General features: G+C 57.7%; 1 protein-coding gene across 7 annotated transcripts in view; it reads right to left on the bottom strand.

Annotated features, from left to right (window-relative positions):
* Positions 1 to 12277, bottom strand: part of AHDC1 (AT-hook DNA binding motif containing 1) — a 64240-nt gene extending 51963 nt beyond the window's left edge. For 2 of the 7 annotated variants that reach the window (XM_086716165.1, XM_086716159.1), the window contains exons 1-2: positions 11806 to 12098; positions 11477 to 11571 (exon numbers count right to left, since the gene is read on the bottom strand). The gene's annotated coding sequence lies outside the window, so the exon portion shown is untranslated. Of the gene's footprint in view, positions 1 to 11476; positions 11690 to 11805; positions 12099 to 12246 lie in introns of those variants that run through there. The other 5 variants (XM_086716166.1, XM_086716160.1, XM_086716158.1 and 2 more) reach the window with 3 other exon arrangements.
* Between the last annotated feature and the right edge of the window lie 6206 nt (positions 12278 to 18483).

An 18483-nucleotide genomic window follows, 5' to 3' on the forward strand; every position in this document is an offset into this window, starting at 1 on the left:
AGTGTAGCAAAAGCTTGAACAATGGTTAACTATCATGATTGCGGTAATACTAGCATAAACCCAAGCAGTCAGAGGGTAGGGGAGGAGGGGTCCCAATCTGGCTGGAGGATGGCTCGTCCTCCAGCCAGTTTGGGACCCCGAGGGCCTCAGCTCTGGAGGGCCAGCCAAATTCCTCGCAGCCCCCAGCTGCCTCCCCTATTTGTTAAAGGCCTCTCATTAGTGAGCCTGGGCACCTGCCCCTCCACACGTAATAAGCCTCATTAGTATCTTAGCCCCAAGCTCTGCGCCCAGAGTCTATGTGTGTGCACACGCATGAGGGTGGGGGGCTGCAACAGGCCACCAGCCAGGAGACAGCATCCTCGCCAACCACACCCCCTGCCTGTCATCAGCAGGGCCCGTCACCACCCAGCTTGTCACCTGCCTGCCTCGCACCCGCACCACCTGTCACCCACCCAGCTCGTCACCCACCCAGCCCATCACCTGCACCACCTGTCACCCACCCAGCCTGTCACCGAAGCTGCCTGACAGGCATCTGGGTGGGGGACAGAAGATGGGGAGAAGACCACAGGGGTGTGGAGCTGGGGGCCCCAGAGACCCTGTAGGACCCCCACTTCAGCTCGGCATCCTGCAGCATCGCCATGGCAACCTCTCAGCCGCAACCACTTTCCCAAACATCCCCCGCCCACCCCACCCCCCAGGCCCTGCTCTTAGCTGAGCTGAAGCTGAGAAGAGCCTGAGTGACAGCAGAATGGGGCAGGAAGGAGGGGTTCATCAGCTGGCTGGCCTTGGCCATCCTTCCCTCTCTGGACTCGGTTACTCCATCTGCAAAATGGAGGAGCCAGAATGGGTAAGGCCCCTGTAGAGCAGGACAGCCATCTCCAGCCTGGATTGGCTGAGCCAGCTGCTAGTTAACCTGTGAGGGCTAGGGGGTGGGACAAAAGGACAGGGCTTTCTGGGTTCTTCCACGGCCCGGCCCAGAGAGGCTGGGCCTCTGGCCCAAGCTCACACAGCAAAAGAGGAGGAGCAGGCTGGAAGGGAGAGGGGCTCTGCCACAAGACTGCCAGCTGGAGACGCCACAGTGGGTGACCCAAGGTGACCGGGGGCTGAGCCGGCCCCCACCTCTGAGCTGCATTATTTATAATACCCGGAGCTTGGAGCTGAGCAACAGCTGGGGCGCTGCCCCTCCAGGGGGCACATGCCACAGTGGAATGGAGAAGACCAGGTGCCTCCTCAGGGAAGACCCCTGGGGTCCCTGGCGCCCTCCACAGCTGGCTGGGGCAGAGGCTGAGGTGGGAAAGGGGCAGCAGCTCCATCCTTTCCCTCCCTGCCCCCTCTCCCCTCCACTCCTCCAGGCAGGCAGCGATAGGATTACTTCTGCATGACTGCCCGCTCCACGGGGTTCCAGAGACCCTCCTGCCTGCAGCAATCTTTAAAATTCCTCCAGCCCAACCTCGCTCCCTTTCTCCCCGCAGTGAATGCTCCGGCGTCTACCGCAGTGTGCCCGCCACTGCCACCACCAAGCAGGCTGGGGGCCAGGTCCCTGGCACCTATGGGCGGAGGTGGTCCAGTCCTCAGAGTGTATATAGCCCAGCGTCTCTCAGAACCCTGAGGCCCAGGCCCTGGCCCATCCCCTCCGACCCCCAGTGCTGGTCCAGCCCCACAGAGCATGGCTCAAGCTGGGAATCAGGCTTTCTAGTTGCACCACGGCGGATGGGCACATGCGTGCAAACACACCTGATGGGTCTTGGCATGTCTGCCTACGTCCTCTGCTGCCAGAACCTAGTTGCCCCCACCTCTGCTCTGACCCCCCTTCTACCTCACCAATCCCCTGCTACCCCTGGGGTGGGCAGACAGCTGGGCCAGGCCAGAGTCTGTGGCTCCCCAGGGCAAAGAGGCAGGCAGGAGATCGATCCACTGAATTTTTTAAGGCTCTAATGGAGCCTGCATCCCAGGACTTGGGGCCTGGGACGCAGGCAATGTCTTGGGGACCCCTCCCTCAGTATTGCAGTTGCTTCCTCTTACAGGTCTTGGGGGTCGGGGGAAACTTTCTATGAGCCTTTCCCCAGCAAGAGAAGAGGCATGAGGGGCCCCTGGGAAAGACATGGGATGTTGGGGGGGGGGGTTGCTGTGAGCAATACCCAGAGCACCCCCCCCCCAAGTCTCCCCAGCCCTAATGCAGGCAGAAGCAGCTCAGCCTCTAAATCACTCCCCTCACGCTGCCCTCTGAGGCGGATTCTGTGCATCTGTAATTAGGGGGTGGAACAGATGGTGGAGATTCCGTTTAAAATCATGCATCTAGTAAAGTAACCTTCACTGTCGGAACTGACTCCCAGGGAGACCAAGCCCCGAAGCCAGATCTGGGGGGGGGGCAATGAAGGTGGGGGGGTAGGGAGTATGTCAAGCCAACACCTCACCCATCTCTCCCCCTGAAGCCCCAGGCCCAATGTCCCTCTCAGGCAAGCCAAGGTGGGGGGTTGGCAAGCACCTGAGATTGTGCAGGCTGGGGGTAAATCCCCCTGCACCCCCCCCCACAACATATATGCTGGATCCAGGGCAAAGCTGGGTAGTCAGAGTTCTTGGCTGTGAGACCAGGGTGACCAGGTGCCAAGAGCCCCCAAAGAGGCCCCAAGCCCCCAAAGCCCAGGCCAAGGTGTCCAGAGCCCAGGGTCTCGGGTGGGGCAGCTTTGAACCAGATGTACAGGCTCACTGTCCAGGAATGAAAGGCCTGGGGCAGTGAGGGAGGCGGAGGTGCCTCCCCAGGCAGAGGAGGCCCCGGGAAGTTGGAGGAGGGGGGTGCTGGACAGCAGAGGAGGGAGAGCGCACAAGAGTGAGCAAGGGTGTGTGCAGGGCTGACTGAAGCTGTCTGGGAGGGTGTCTGGGGGAGGGGGCCCCCCAGAGCAGAGGTTGGGGGGGGAGCCGTGATGGAGAGTGCCGGGGGCGGGGCATGTTTGGGGCTGGGAGTGAGGGCTGCAGAGCAACTGAGGTGGGGTATGCGACAGGGCAGGGAAGAGCCGCTTGTGGGCTCTGGGGGGGTGAATGGGCTGTCACCAAGCTGCTGCTATGTGTGCCTGGAGAGGTGTAGGGCTGTCCCTGGGCCCCTGGATGGCTGAGGAAAGGACTGGAGCTGGGGCTTACTGGGGATATACAGAGGACTGCCTGTTGGGGTGCTGGGTCTATGGGGAGTATGCGTGTATGTGCATGCCTGCGAAGGTACGAGAAGCTGGGGGGACATCATCTGTTTAGAAGTATACTAGAACTCAAGCCATGTCTGCGCGTCTGAGGTAAATGGTGTGTGTGGCTGCAGGGAGCGTCCTTGTGTGTTGAGTGGGCAGTGTGCGTATATGTGATGTGGGTGGGGGGAAGTTGTGTGTTTGGAAAGGCGTAGGGATTGGATTGGTGTGTTTGGGGAGGTGCTGGGCTGCAGGTGGGGGAAACATTAGGGCTGCAAGGAGTCTGTGTATGTGTCCGGTGAGGTGTTGCTGCTCTGAGAGTTTGAGGAAGCCGAAGGTATTAGGGCTGCAGCAGGGTTCTGGGGGGATCTGGGCAGGTGCCGGTTTAAAGAGGGAGTTGCTAAGTGTGTGGGTGTTGGGTCTTGGGTGTTTGGGAGTACGCTGGGGATCATAACAACCTGGGTTTGGGTTCACTGCTAGGGCTGTATCTGTGTGTCTCTGTGGGGAGGTGGGTGGCAGTTGTGTGTTTGGGGGCATGACGGGGCTGTGTGTGTATATGGGGCAGCTGGATGTCAGAAAAGTAGATTATGTGGAGAGGTGGTATGTTTGTGGAAGTGTTGGGGCTGTGCTATAGGTGGGGCAGTTGTGTATTCAGGGGCGTTGGAGCTGTGAGTAAGGGAGGGGCAGCTGTATATTCAGGTGTTGGGGGTTATAGTTGGGTCCCTGTGCTCAGACACATGATGGGGCTGCGGGAGGACAGGTGTCCCTCCGGGGAGATGACGGGCAGAGTCCTGACCTCTGCTCAGAACTGCCCGCGAGAACCCCTCTTCTGGGGGCGGGGATGCCTGCCCACCCCCAGACCCTGTGCGGGGGTGTGGAGAACAGAGTGGGGGTACGGGGGGGGTTGTCCATCTGTCTCAGCCTGTGCCCAGGCCAGAGGAGCAGAGCCGCCTCCTCGCTCCCTGGGGGGCAGCAGCGGATCTCAACCCACCCATCTGCCTTCAGATGGTTGAGGCAGGAGCCTCCACAAAGCTGCCTGGAGGGCATCACTGTGTTTGAAGAGGCACAGGCTGGGGGGTGGGGGGAACCGCACAGCAAACAGTCCTCATGGAGGCTCCTTTGAAAACCACTGACGCCAGGAGAGAGGAAGAGGGAGGACAGGGGCGGGTATGTCTGTCCTTGTGCGTCTGTGTGGGTCAGTGCCCAACTGTGAGCCTTGGAGCCCCTTTGCATGTGTTCATGCTGATGGCCTCTGTTCAAGCGGCATCCTGGCCTTGGAAAACAGCCCTCCAGCCCTGGCTGCAAGCTCACAGCCTCACACAGCCAGCTACCCCTGTGCACACTGCCTACACCCCCCTACACCCCCGCACCTTCACATCTGCATAACACTGCACCCTCACATACATGTAGCTCACCCCCAGGGCCCTGTACCCTCACGTACAAGTGCTACAAGTCCCTACACCCACTAGGTACACTCCCACTCTGCGAAACCAGGTTTCGCACCTGTCACATATACATACATGCGCATGTACATACCTGCCAAGTAGCTATCACACATACACCCACAGAGTCCACGCACCTTGGATCTCCCCGTCGCACCCACATCTCCCACCTCACACGCGCTCCTCTCTCACACACACAACAGATACTTGCCATCTTGTACCTATACACATGTGCCCATGTGTGTGTACGTGCACACACTCACCCTGACAACTTTCAGATAGCTCTTTGACACCACCCAACCCACCAGCCAACTCCCTAGGAAGACTCCCAGTGGCTGAGAGGGCCGCCAGCCTCCCCACCCTGCCAGCTGGGAAGGACGGGGAGGGCATACTACCCCCCCACCCAGACACCTGCGAACACTGATCTTCACCTCCAGAAAGAGCCCTCCCTCTGCTCTGGTATGAGTGCCACTGTATATGGGTGAGAGTGTGACTGCGTGTGTGTGCGTGTCAATGTCCTGACATCCCATGACGAGGCATGTGTGTCACTGCCTATATGGGTAAGGAAGCACAGGCATGAATTCCCCAGTTACGTTTCTGAGACGTGGGGTGAGTGCAAGGGTGAGATTCATATGTGACAAAGTGTGTGTGTGTGTGTGTGCGTGTGTGTACAGATATGAGTATGGGGGTGCATTTACACAAGGAGATGCACACCCAGTGAGTGGTGAGTGTGATGTTTTCTGACACAAGAGGGGTGTCCACCCTGGGATAGGGGCCAGAGCTGGGGAAACTGCTCCAGCAACTCCTTCCCCCACAAAAACAGCAGGGAGGAGGGGGTCTCTGCGCGCTTCTCTCTTTCTTGTTCTCTCTCTTTCTCTCTGACCTCTTTAGCAGCTGGAAACTGAGCCGGGGGTGGAAGGAATGGAGACTTGGCTGGCCCAAGGGTTTGGGGAGGGAAGCAGGAGAAAACACCTTCCAGATTCTCATCAAATCCCTGTTTGTGGTCTGTAGCCTCAAGCCTCTCCGCCTCTCCCCTCTCTCTTTCTCTCCGTCTGGGTTTCCCCCTTTCTTTATCTCTTCCTGTCTCTCATTCTCTCCCCATGTCTCTCCTCCTCCTATCTCAGTCACCTCATCTCCCTTCTGGTATCTCTGTGTCTCCACGTCTCAGTCTCTCTGTCTGTTTGTCTCTCCCCAGGCCCTTCCATTTTTCAGACTCCTCCTCTCTCTGCCAGCACCTCTGTCTGTCCGTCTCTCCCTGTCCTGGTCCATCTGTCCGTCTCTCTCCGTCTGCCTGTGCGTGGGTGTCTCTGTCCATCTGTTCCACCACCCATCTGTCTGGTTGTCTGTGTTAGTCCTTCTAAGGGTGCCCACTCGCTTCCCAAGGTACCCTCCCCCAGGTCAGCAAAGGCCTCTCCTGGCTCAGGGGTGGGGAGGGGATGCAGAGCTGCAGCTTCTGGAAGCTTCAGTAGCAGCTGGGCTGAGCTGGGAGTTCGGGGCTAGCCAGCTGCAGAAGCAGCCCCTCCTCTGGGCTCCCAGGCCAAGGACCCCAGAGCAGAAAGGGGAGAGAAAGCGGGGCCTCACTGCAGCTGAGTGTGTGTATGTGTATGTAAGGGGGGAGGCAGAGGGCCTCACTTTACCCTCACTTCACCAACCCCTCTACCAAAGCGGGGCCAGGCAGGAGAGGGATCCTCAGTGCCCACCTTTCTCGTCCTCTAGCCAATGGCAGAGATGCTGGGATCCAGGAAGGAGGGGTTGGGGGGGGGGTGCTAGGTCTTGGGAGAAGGAGGGGCTAAGAGCCACAGTTTCTTGTCAGCTGGGTGGGGGGGGGGGGTCCTTCCCTCCTCTCTTCCAGGCAGTCCCTGGGGATGGTTCTAGTTCTGGTCTCAGCTCTAGGCATGCAGGGCTGCACAGGCAATTCTCACTGGCTCCCACAGGGGTTATTCCCACCTCCCAGCTTCTTCTAGAGCCTTTGACCCATAGGGATATAGGGGGAATATAGCAGTATCTCCCCCTCCTCAAGTGGAGGTTGGTTCTAGACATGTGAGCACTGTGATCCTGTCTAGGCACTGGCCATCCTGAGAGGCCACGGGAAGCTCACCTACCATTGCCAGACCAGCACCTCATCCTTTCTCTCTCTCACACGCGCTCTCTCTCTCTCTCTCTCTCTCTCTCTCTCTCTCTCTCTCACATACACACACACACACACACACAGTGCACCCCAGCATTCCTGGCCTGCACCCCCACACCTCCACTTGGTAACTCAGAGGACTTAAGAGGGACAGTGACAGGCTCCCAGAGTACCTCCAGCTCATGGTCAGGAGCTAGAAGTGACATCCATCCCTCAGGACCCTCCTAGTTGGCTCTGTGCCCCCTACTCCCTCTCCAAGAATAGTCCAAATCCCACAGGCTCACAGGGGATGGGGAAACTGAGGAAGGGAGGGGAGAACACAGTTATTCCTCCTGAGACCTTGGCGTGGAATCCTAGGGAGAGAAAGGGACGCTGACCTACCACAAGCAAAGTCCATATTGGCTGCTCCCTCCGCATAGCCCTACCGCTGGGCCAGGGCCAGAGGCTGGCTCCCTCCCTCTAGAGCTCTCCTTGCCCCCGGCTGGGCCCCCTCCCTCTCTGAGCTTCTGAGCAGTCCTCCCTGCCCTCTCCCTCCCAGCTCTGGCTCTCTCATCCTCAGCTCTTGGAAGCCTGACTCACTGTTTCCCCTCCTCTCTCCCCTCCCTCCCTCTCTCTCCCGGCAGCGGCGCCTCCCCCTCCCCTGGGGGGGCTCTGGCCACAAGGGTGCCCGCCTGCTCCTCTCTCCGGGCTCCAGTCCCCCACTGCACCCAGGAGGCCCCCTGCAGCTGTTCCTATTCTCTAACTACAGAGTGGTAGAGTGCAAAGAGCCTAGGTCCCAGGCCTGGCACTGCTGAGTATTTGTGACCCTGGGCAAATGGCTCCCTTCTCTAGACTTGGTTTTCTCCTGTCAAACAAGGTTGGGGGAGGGGGTCCAACTGGATGATGCCCCTGACGGCTCTAGAACCCTAATGGTCCCTGCCTTTAAAACCCCACGTGCCTCCTGGCCTAGAGTGTGTGCACAACCTGTGGGGCATTGTACCTGCTTCAGGCCCCGCCCCCAGGTCCAAAGAATAGCTCTGCTCTGTTCCCAGACATTTGGAAAAGGCAGAGAGGAGCCGCTGCCCTGGGCACGACCATTAGTCAAGTGACCCCTGGAATCCCCCTGTCTCCCTGTTCTCCCTCCTCCTGTGAGAGTCTTTCCCTCTCTCCCTATTCCACCTGTCCTCCTCCCTCTTCCCAGAGACATTTGCTTGTCTCTCCTCCAAAAACAACGCCTCATCATTTCAGGCTGTAGGGTCGGGAACAGCACGTGCCTAGGCCTTCTTGGTCCCCTGGGCCCCACCTCCAGGGGCTGTGATACTGGCTCTTCTCCCTGCCTGTTTGCTCTCTCACCCCCTCATCGCTGGCTTCTGCCACCATCTTTCCCTATCTCCACCTGGCATGTGGCTGTCCGGGTCTCTCTTCTCCCCCCACTCCCCTCCCCCAGCTCTCTCCCTGGGGCGGGGAGTGGGGGGGCACATGCTGGCATTAGCAACAATGTTATCCTTCCTCCCTCCTGCAGTCCCCATCCTGGCTTCGCCCTCTCCAGAGCTGTCCCAAGAGACCCAGGGGACCCAGAGACAGAGCTGGGCTCCATCCCATAATAGTGAGTCTGCTTGACCTCACTCAACCAGACCAGAAGAGTCTGGTCATCTGGTATGAAGGCATGGCATGGCACCCCCTGGTCTAGGGTGACTGGCATGAGACGCAGAGCTCTGTATTCCACAAACAAACAAAAAAGTTGGCCTGGGGGTGGGACATCGGGGGTTTGGAGGGAAATAAGGGAGATCAGGTTTGCCTGGAGAAAGCCCCTATCCAACTGGGAACAGAAGCAAGTGGAGGGAGTGGCTCAAAGTCAATGCTCTAGACTGATCTGAGAACCAGCAATGTCCCTCTAGGGCTCTGCGAATCCACAGCAGCAGCGACCCCCCACCCCCTTCCCACAAGTTGCCAGCCAGGGACACTTGGCCCCTCCAGCCTGCAGAATAGCCACAACCTCAGGTGGAGATCCCATCCCTTAATCTCCTGTAGGGTCCAAGGCCAACCTCCCAACAGTACACCTCCACTTAGCTCAGCAGGGCATCCAGAAGCCTCCCTGCCAAGATCTAAGCAGGTGGAATGGGGGAAACAGCCCCCCAACTCCCAAGCCCCCTCATCCAAGTCCCAGTCAAGGGCTGGGAAGCAATGCAAAATAATCATGGACCACACATACTGCCAAACTGAGACGCAGCACTGTCCATCCACAGCACCTGGGGGGTGTGGGGCTCCCTGCCCCCCGACCCTGTTCCAGACCCCCCAGCCCAGCAACCGTAATAAACAGCAAGCTCTTTTTCTTTATGACACCAAATTTCTCCAAGCCCAACAGCTCCTTCCATCACTACCTCAGCCATAGATCACATTAAAAACTCACAGAGGGCAACTTAAACACATCACATTTGTTTCTCTCTATATTATTTCAAAAGTAACGGCATTAAAAATGGATTTTACTACAGAAAATAAATATCAGCACGTGGGCCCGGAGCCCAGGCAGGAGGAGGGAGCCCACCAGGAGAATGTCCCCGAGGGCTTGGGCACAGCTTAGGCACTGACCAAGGAGGTGACTGTGAGGCCAGACAACACCCTGGGGAATAGAGGGGATGTTTGGGGAGGGGGCGACACCTGCCCACCCCACACCCACCCCAGTGCCAGACCAAGAGAAACAAGAGTCACTGGTTTGGACTGGGGCCCACTGGTCCCCCTAAGCTCATACCCTCACGGATCTCTGTAACCTCTGAAGGGTAAGAGCTCTGGGGCAAGAAGTTCACCAGTCTCTGGGGGTTATTCCAACTATTGACACAGCAGGAGAAAAAAAATGAATTCAACTTACTATCCAGTTTGATTTTCCATTGCTATAAAAATAAATATACATCTGCTCAAAGGAAGGAGATGGCAAGCAGCGTGCACATGCCACCTGGGGGGTCCCCCCACAGCTCACCACCACAACCCAGCCTCCAAGCCAAGGGTGGGGGGGGATGGACAGACTGGTAATCTTTCACTTAAAAGCCCCAGCTCACACAGTTACACACACACACACACACACACACACACACACACACACGGGGCCACAAGGAACAGGAACAAGCCAACAATAGAAACACCCCAAATACTCCTGGCAGGACTCTGCCCAGGCCCGGGCACATGCCCCCGCCCCGCCAGCAGCAGCAGCAGCAGCAGCGGACAAAATGTGGCCACCCTGACCCGGAGGCAAAGCTTGTCCTCACACCCTGAGCTCTGCCCAGGGAGCTGGGGCCAAGTCCCGCCTGACACCAACTGGTCCGGCGGGAAACGCCTGCCCAGCCAGACAGGCACAGGCCCCCCAAGGGTCCCTCCTTGTGCTCAGGGACCAGGCTGGTGCAGCCTGGCCCTGCCTCCCAGGGTGACGCCTGGGCCCAAATTCAGCTGGCCCTGCCAGTCAGGCACTGGTGCAGAACCGAGGGCACCAGGCTCAGCCCCTCCCAGCCCAGCCCCAGGGCCCCCAAGCTAGGAGGGAGGGGGGACTCCCCACCCCTCCACATCTGGCCCTGGCCCCCAGGGTCTGCGGTAGAGAATTCCCGCCCCCGCTTCTCTCTCTCTTTCTCTCTCCCTCCTCCCGCTCTGTGCCCGCTGCCCGCCTCAGGGACAGCCCCAGCTCCCGCCTCCGGCCAGCAAGGCCCACATCCTTCCTCCCTCAGCTGGCCCCTTTGCCTGGCAGGAGGCTGGGGGGGTCAGGCTGCTAGGGAACCCCTCCAGCTCCCATCAGTCCTCATCCCCAGCCCCCAAACTCTGGGTTGCTGTCCCTTTTCCTGTAGAACAGGAAACAAGGTTATTTCCTAGACTCAGAGCCAGCCCCCTGCCCCTCTGGCTCTGCCCGGGGACCAGGACCCAGCAGGAGAAGGCGCACTCAGCCAAAAGGCACAGGGATTCAGCAATTCACCCCCAGCTTCGGGCCCAGGGGGCTGACAGCTGTCACTCAGCACCCCACCCCCTGGGGAAGAGGGGGCCCGATTCAATCAGAGCCCCAGAGGAAACGCATTGATAGGCGATTATTTATTTATTTATGCAAAAGTGAGCCGACTTTGTTCGCCAGGTAACCGGGCATGCGGCCCAACCCCTCCGGCCCTGGCCACCCCCAAATCCCTCCTCCGCCCCACACCCCCTCCGGGTCATTAGGTCCCCGCCCCTCAACTCCCAGAGCACCAGCGGAACCTTGGGATTTGGGGGTTGGAGGGGAGGGGCTCCTCCCTCCGCAGTCTCCCCCTTTCCCAGCGCCGTTCCTAAAATCCAGCCTTGTTCTCCGCTCCCACGGTCCCCCCTTCATTCCCCCCCCCCACATTCTCAGCAAGCTGGAGAGCAAATTGCAGTTTTAAATCCAAAGACCGAGGGAGGAGGAAGGAGGAGGGGGCGCGCGGCAGCGCTGGGCGCGCACCTCGCCCCCGAGCCGGGGGAGCTGCGGGGCGGCCAGGAAACCCGAGAACCCCCCCTCCCCACCCCCCCTTCTCGTCCACCTCCCCCTCCCCCTTCCCGGCGCTGCCTGCCAGGCTTCGAGCCGAGCCCAGCCGAGCCGCGGGCCCCGGTGGAAACAAAGACCGATCGCACCGCGGGCACCGCAGCCACCGGGTCCCGCGGACCGGACCGGGGCGCGCGGAGGGGGCGCGGGCCCCCCCCCGGTGCGCTGCACAAAAGAGCCCGGCCGGCCGGTCCCCAGCGGGGTCTAGGGCTGGGGAGGAGGCGCCACTCACCGGAGTGCTGGGCTGCCGGCTCCGTGGGTCCGAGCCAGGCGAGGGGCTTTGGGGGGCGTCTGTCTTCCGGCGGCGGCAGCGACGCGGGAGCCCGGCTGCTGGGGAGAGGAGTCGTGGAGGAGCCCTGAGCCGCCCGCCGTTGCTGACAGCATGGCTCGCGTCTCGGCTCACATTCTCCGCCGCTAACTCCGCTGGACACGGCCCCCCGCTCCCGCGGCGCCCCCCCCACCTCGATCACTCCTTCGCTCTCTGTGCCCCCCTCGCTCCCCCCGCCGCGCACACACTCTCACAGCCCTGGACACCCCCGCCCCCACCCCCCCATTGCAAACCTGGGAGGGAACGCGCCCCGCGTAGTCCTCCTCCTGCTCCTCCTCCTCCGCCCTCCTCCCTCCCGCTCTCTGGCTGTCTGTCTGTCTCTCTGACTGTCTCTATCTCTCGCTCTCTCTGCCTTTCTCTGCTTTCCGAGCTGGGTGGGAAAAGGAAATGAGGACAGAAAGCAGACGCTGGCTTTGGGTGGTGGTAGCTGGATTCCCTCTCTCCCTCCCTCCTCCTCCTCCCCTCCCTCCTCCTGCCTTCTGCTCTCTCCGCTGCGAGCGGGGCTGAGCGCAGCCTGGCGGGTGGCTCGCTCTGCCCGCCCGCCCGCCCGCCCGCCTGTCTGTCTGTCTGGTCTGCCTCGCTCGCTCCCTCCCTCCGTCTCTCGCCCTCGCCCTGCCTGCCTGCCTCTCTCCGTCTCCGCCGCCGCCGCCGCTGCCTCTGCGAGCTCGCCTTACCTTCGCCGCTCACCATCCGGAACCCCAGGGGGGAGCGCGCGCGCGGCACGCCGGGACTTGTAGTCCCCACCCCGGCCGCTCGGCGAGCGGGGCGGGCGGGGCCGCGCCGGCTGCTCCGACGGCGCGGCCCTGGGCCCGCGGGGACAGCGCGCGGGCCCTTCTGGCGGGGGTGCGTCCTCGTTTACCAAGGGTGCTGGTTCTCCCCAAGGATTAGGGATGTTTCCCACGTTCCTTGTTCTCCGCGGGAGGCTCTGGCTCGAGCGAAGGTTGCGGGTGGGAGCGAAGGGGCGGGGTCTGAGAATGGAATGAGTCGAATAGGGAATCAAGGGATTAGCCACAGGGCCTGCGACTTTCTGGGGCGCCCCAATTAAATGATAGACGGAAAAGAGAGAGGGGAGGACTCGCTTTCTGAGTCTGGGGACGTTCTTCGTCTCTGAAAAGGTTTCCTATTGAGTAAAGCACAACGGTTTTTGACGGGAGGGCTGCTCCAGAAACCTCAAAGCCCACCACTGCTTCCTCCTCATTCAGGGACCCCCGTCCCAAACTCTGAGCTCTGGGTTTAGCCCCTCCACCTCCTAGTTTTCCTAGAAGTCCAAGGGCGGCCAGGGCACCAAAGTCCTGGATAGTCAACAAATGGCACCCCTCCCCCCTTCCTGAATTCTACTGAGCATTTTGGTTTTTTCAGGAAGCAAGATTCGCATTCAACAGTTCAGAACTCCTGCTGCGGCCAGGGGGCTGGGTTCAGCACTTTCACCTACCTCCTCTTCAGGTCACATCTGTTATCCAGCCCCTAGCTCTGGGCCCCCTGCCTGGCCTATCCCCACAGATGGGAATGTGCCCTGCCTGGGCCTGGTTACCAAGGGGAAGTAGCCGGACAGCCCAGGAAGGAAAACTGCTGCTGCTGCTGCTGCTGCTGCTGCTGCTGCTGCTGCTGCTGCCATTTACTGGACACAGCAGGACCCTTCAGTCCCAAAAGGACCTGGTGAAATGGTGCTGTTACCATTTCCACTTTAGGGATGAGGGCAGTGAGGCTCAGGTCCCCTCATTTGGAACTGGTAGAGCCCAGGCAGACCAGGCAGGAATTGTCTGATCCCAAAGCCCACTTCTTAATCTCTGGGCCATGACAGGGAGTTGTGACTCCCAGGTCTCTGTCTGACCTTCATTCCCAGCATCTGTGTATCCTCCCTCGGTACTTTAATTCAACACATGTTAACTGAGATATGCAGGGCTCACAGGGGACACCAAAATGAATAATGCAGGATCACTGTCCTGTCCTCAGTATCTACCAACATCAGCCCTGACTGGTACTCTGCGAGTCCCATTTCATCTGTGTGTCTGACATTCCTTTGCCCTGTGTCTGCTGGCTTTGTCTGTCTTGCTCCATGTCTGAAGTTCCTCCAGCAGTGCCTTTGTCCTTGGCCCACCTGTTTCTGACTCCTCCTTTGGCCCTGCCGTGTGATGGCCAGCGTGTGACAAAGGCAGGTGGTGACATTTCACCAACTGTAGGTCCCTGTCACCACCTTCCCTACACCTCTTTAGGACAGTCTGAAACCCCCAGAGGGCAAAAGAAGGGGGTTCTGGGGGCCACTCTCTATTGGCCCTTTGATGGGGGAGGGCGGGGAGGGCAACAGCAATGAGACAGACCTAGGACTCTAAACAGTGCACCTATTGATCTGGCATCATGGGGCTGGCATGGCCAGCTGGAGAGGCCCCCATTTGGGAGCAACTCCTCTTTGCAGGCAAGCCTTGGGTTCAAAGATTTATTCATTGAATGGGAAGTATTATAAGGTCAGATATTAATGAAAGCAGTGGTTTAAGTTGTTAGGGGCTCTTTGCAGGTCCAAAGCCTGATTCTAAAGTTATCACAAGTAGATGAGGCTTTTTTGCATCTTGCTCTAGTTGGTCCCCCATGGGAGCGACTTTAGCATTGGGAGGGTGGAAGAGGCTCAGGTTTCCCTTTCTTTTACACCTGCCGCCCCCCCCCCCCCCCCCCCGCCCTCACCATCCTTACTCACTAGGCTTTGCCACAGAGCTGAAGATCCCACCCTGTCTGAATCAGGTGTTGGGAGGAAGTTGGGTGGGGTAGTACCCGATGGTTTAGGGGAGATGAGAAACCCCAGGTAGATTGAGATGAAGAGGAATTCGCGAAAGACATGAGAGGTTTAATGACGAGGTGCAGAGGGGAAGATCAGCTGGGCAGGCCAAGGAAGAGAGGAATTGAAGTTCCGTTGTGTCTCCAAGCATGCACCTTCCACCCCAGGCTGCTTCAGGCTGTCCCCTCCCCAGAGAGGGTGGGTACTATTAGCACCTAAGGTATTGAACATCACCGGAAACCGAGCATTACCAGGTTTTCCAGTCATTTGGAGGCTGGTGTTTCTCTTGGAGCTTCTCTAAATCTCGTGCGGTGTTGGGGGGGTGGGGGTGGGGGGGGTCTTCTCAGACAAACTCAAACTGATTTTTCCCATGGGCTGCTGCTGCCACCTAGTGTCTAATCTCCATGCCTGCTCCAGTAGCGGCAGTCTAAAAGGGGCTACCCAGTCCTCTGAAATAGTGTCATGGTCACTACTGGCTGGGCAGGGGAGCTGTAAGCTCCCCCCGCCCCCCCCCCCCAAGAAGGCAGATGTGAAGAAGAGGACTCAGGTTCTGGAAGAGTCTGCATCATCCCTTTCTGGGCTCAGCTCACTACAACCACTTCTGTTTTAATGTACGCAGTAGGTGGTATACCTAGACCCTAGGAAGTGGAGGGGAGAGTCTAGGGCTAAAACCGTGTGGCAAGACAGTTTGGAGGCCATGTGGGAATAGGAACCAGACAGATCTGGTTCTGCTTCTGCTTCTACTTGCGTGTAACCCCTCTGAGTCTCAGTTACCACACGTGTAAAATGGAAGAGTAATTCCTTCCCTGTCTTCCCGGCACAGCCAGGGAGATTTACTGGGCACAAGAATTCGCTTTGAAAACTGACAAGGGCATGCTGAGGGATTGAGTCATGATAATAATAACGACAATAAATGAGAGGTCACAGCAGTCTGGAGCCGGGCCCTTGGTTGTTGGGGCTCATGGGAAGGGCAGTGTGAAATGAGCCTTGGGTAGGGATGGGCACTGCCTTCCCTGATGACAGAAGTTCTGGGCCTAGCCTCAGACTTGGAGCTCACCTCAGGGGAGGTGTGGCTTGTTAGAGGGTGGTTCAGCCCAGTCCACAGAAGGAGAAGCTGAGTCCAAGAGAGGTTGAGGGACTGTTCTAAGTCTCTGAGCCACAGATCCAGGATCAAGAGGCCCATTATGGCCTTGGTCTTCCCCTCCCCAGGATGGGAACAGCTCAGAGCCGGGGCCCAAGAGACCATGGAAGCAGGAAGCCCCGCCTATCATGGTACAGTGGGAACTAAGGCCCCCAGGCCCCCATTATCCCTCCTCCTAGGCTAGCCCCACCCCCTGCAAGTCCTCCCACATTCCTCCAGGCAACAGGAAACCCCAGCTGCAGTCCAGACTTCAAACAGCTCCTCCCTCTGGGCAGGGGGTGTGGGAGGAGAGGCCAGAGGCCAGAGGGCAAAGGTCAGCTTTGTTCCTGCTGGAGGTGATGAAGGACGCTGGGGGGAGGGGGGGGGACACAGAAGGGGGCAGGGTAGGGTCCTTGACAGTCACACTGCGTGCACGTGCATGTGTGTGTGTGTGTGTGTGTGTGTGTGTGTGTGTCACTGTCAGCCTATGTCTGGAGGTTAATGTGTGTCCTTGGTTTCCCTTGGGCTTGTGTACCTGAGTTATGCGTCTGAGTGTACATCACTATGGAATTGTTCGTGGGTGCTCAGCCTGGGATCCCACTGACATGTCTGTAAGTGACATCACATGTATTGATACGTACAGTTCACAGACCTGCTCAAAGCTATGTCGTCTCCTATTAGTGTGACCTGGTGTAGTTTTTTGTGTCCGAAGGGATATCCCTCTTCTGACTCTTCCCCTGCCGCACCCACCCCCCCATTCCTTCCTCTGCATTGGTCGCCAAAGGGTTCATTCTGAACAGCGAATCTTTGTTACTCCCCTGCTCAAAATCCTGTGGTGTTCCATTGCCCAAGGCTTAGAATCCTAGCCTGAGCACCTGGCAGACATGACCACTGCCTACCTGGCTATCTTCGTCTTTACCTACTAATGCCCCTGAAAATTTACACTCTAGTCACACCTCCCTAATTGTAACTCCCTGCACGGTCCCATTTCCTGCCTCTGAGCTCACTTAATTCTGTCGAGTCTAGAATGCCCTTCTCTTTCTTCTTTGCCAAGCAAACTTTCGCTCCTTTTTCAAGTGTCTGGCAAAGCAACACCTCCACTGAGAAGCCTTCCAGACTTCTCCCTGTGCAACTGAGTCCTAACTATTCTCCCATACATTCTTTATTGCCATTTTCAGCCTGGGTATGTCCCATTCATCTATCATTAAACTGTGAGCTCTCTGAGAGCAAGAACTGTGATTTATTTCCCATCCTGTGGTGGGAAGGTCCTGAAGGGACCTGGTCTCCCCATCCCAGGGGAAAGTTTCCTGGAGCTCTAGGTGTAGTACCCAGAGTGGACACGAGAGGGAGTATGGACATCACTGCAGGACAAACCTGGCGCTGTGTGGTGTGTGTGTGTGTGTGTGTGTGTGTGTGTGTGTGTGTGTGTGTGTGTGTAAAATAGGGCGTGGGAGAGAACTACTGGAGTAGATAGTGGGTCCACTCAGCTCAGTCCTGGAACAATAGGATCGAAGATACACTCACCCCCAGTAAGTCCTGGCCACCCCCCCAGATTTCTGCTCTGGCTTCTCTTCACAACTCAGGGGCCATACCTCTGGATTTCTGACCCTCCTACCTTTTGCCTCTGATCTTCCAACCTTCTTCTGCCTGCCTCATCTGCACCCTCAATCCTCCCATACATAATTACTTGCACTTGCCTGACTTGGCCTTGCTCTACCATACCTCTGAACCTTTGCACATGCTGTTCCCTCCATGGGAGATGATCTCACCCTCTGGCTGCTTCATCAAGCAGATTTCTCGTTCACATCCTCAAAGAAGTCTCCCTTGGCCTCCAGACTGACCTTGCCCCTAAGTGTTGTAATTATTTACTGTTCTGCCTCCTGGACAAGACCAGCCTACAGGAGACATCAGTAAATGTCTGCAAAATTAATAAATGACTTAGTTCTGTTATGAACATAATCCTCAGCATATGTGGGGTTACTCCAGGCTCCTAGCTGCACCATGCCCTCCCTGAAGTTGACTGTGGGTTAGTATTATACGTTTCCATGCTGCCCCATGAAATCAGGGAATGACACAGTAGGATGCATGAGATTTTAAGTCAAAAGGCTCAAATCCTGACTCTACCATCCAGCTGTATGACCTTGGGCAAGTGCTGTAGCCACTCGGAGTCTTCATTTCCTCTTTTGTAAAATGGGAATAAACACACTCGACCTCGTGGTGAGGATCAAATTAGATGATGCATGTGAAACACCCGGCATTAGTCAATTAGGTGTCCTCCTCCCCCACCATGAACTTGGAAATAAAATTGCCCTCTGAGTCTTAAGCCAGTAAAATCCACACAGCATCACGGAGGAGAGGAGCCAGGTGGGGGAGTGAATGAGGCGAGAGATGGTTTTGTAAACGACTGAAGAGTTTTGTGAACAGTGGAAACCCGCAATCAAGGTGACCCGCCTGTAATCTCAGGGAGGCAGGGCGAGGATGTGATTGAAATTGAGAAAACAGAAGCCTAATCAATTGCATTGTGCTCTATCTGAAGGGAACAGAAGGATGCACAGAAAAGGGGGTGCAAAGGAGAATTCATTCGGCTGAAGCAGAGGGAGGCACAGGGAACCAGCAGATACAGGGATTCCAGGCTCAGGTAGCTCTGGTCTCTGCTGAGGAGCAGTGAGGGCCTGGTAAACTCCAGGAGGTTCACTACCCTGCTGGGCCTTCACTGAAACTAAATGGGTGTCCAGGCACCAGGCATAGCCCCACTGGATAGACAAGAGTATTCTGGTCCTAGGAGAAGACTGTTGAGGCTATGAACACTAATTTTGGGGTCAGAGGATCTGGTTCAAGCCCCCACTCAACTACTTAAAAGTATTTACTCCACCGTGCCTCAGTTTCCTTATCAGTAAAATGAAGAAGATCAATAGCCTCCTCCTCATGGGGTGCCGTGAGGATCAGATGACAGCACGCACTTAGCAGGACGCCTGGTGTAGAATAAATAATTCGTAAATGGTAGCGACAAAGAGAACTAACGTG

This window comes from Puma concolor, chromosome C1 (assembly GCF_028749965.1).
Source record: "Puma concolor isolate L17-30 chromosome C1, mPumCon1.1.hap2, whole genome shotgun sequence".
In the NCBI taxonomy this organism is placed as follows: Eukaryota; Metazoa; Chordata; class Mammalia; order Carnivora; family Felidae; genus Puma; species Puma concolor.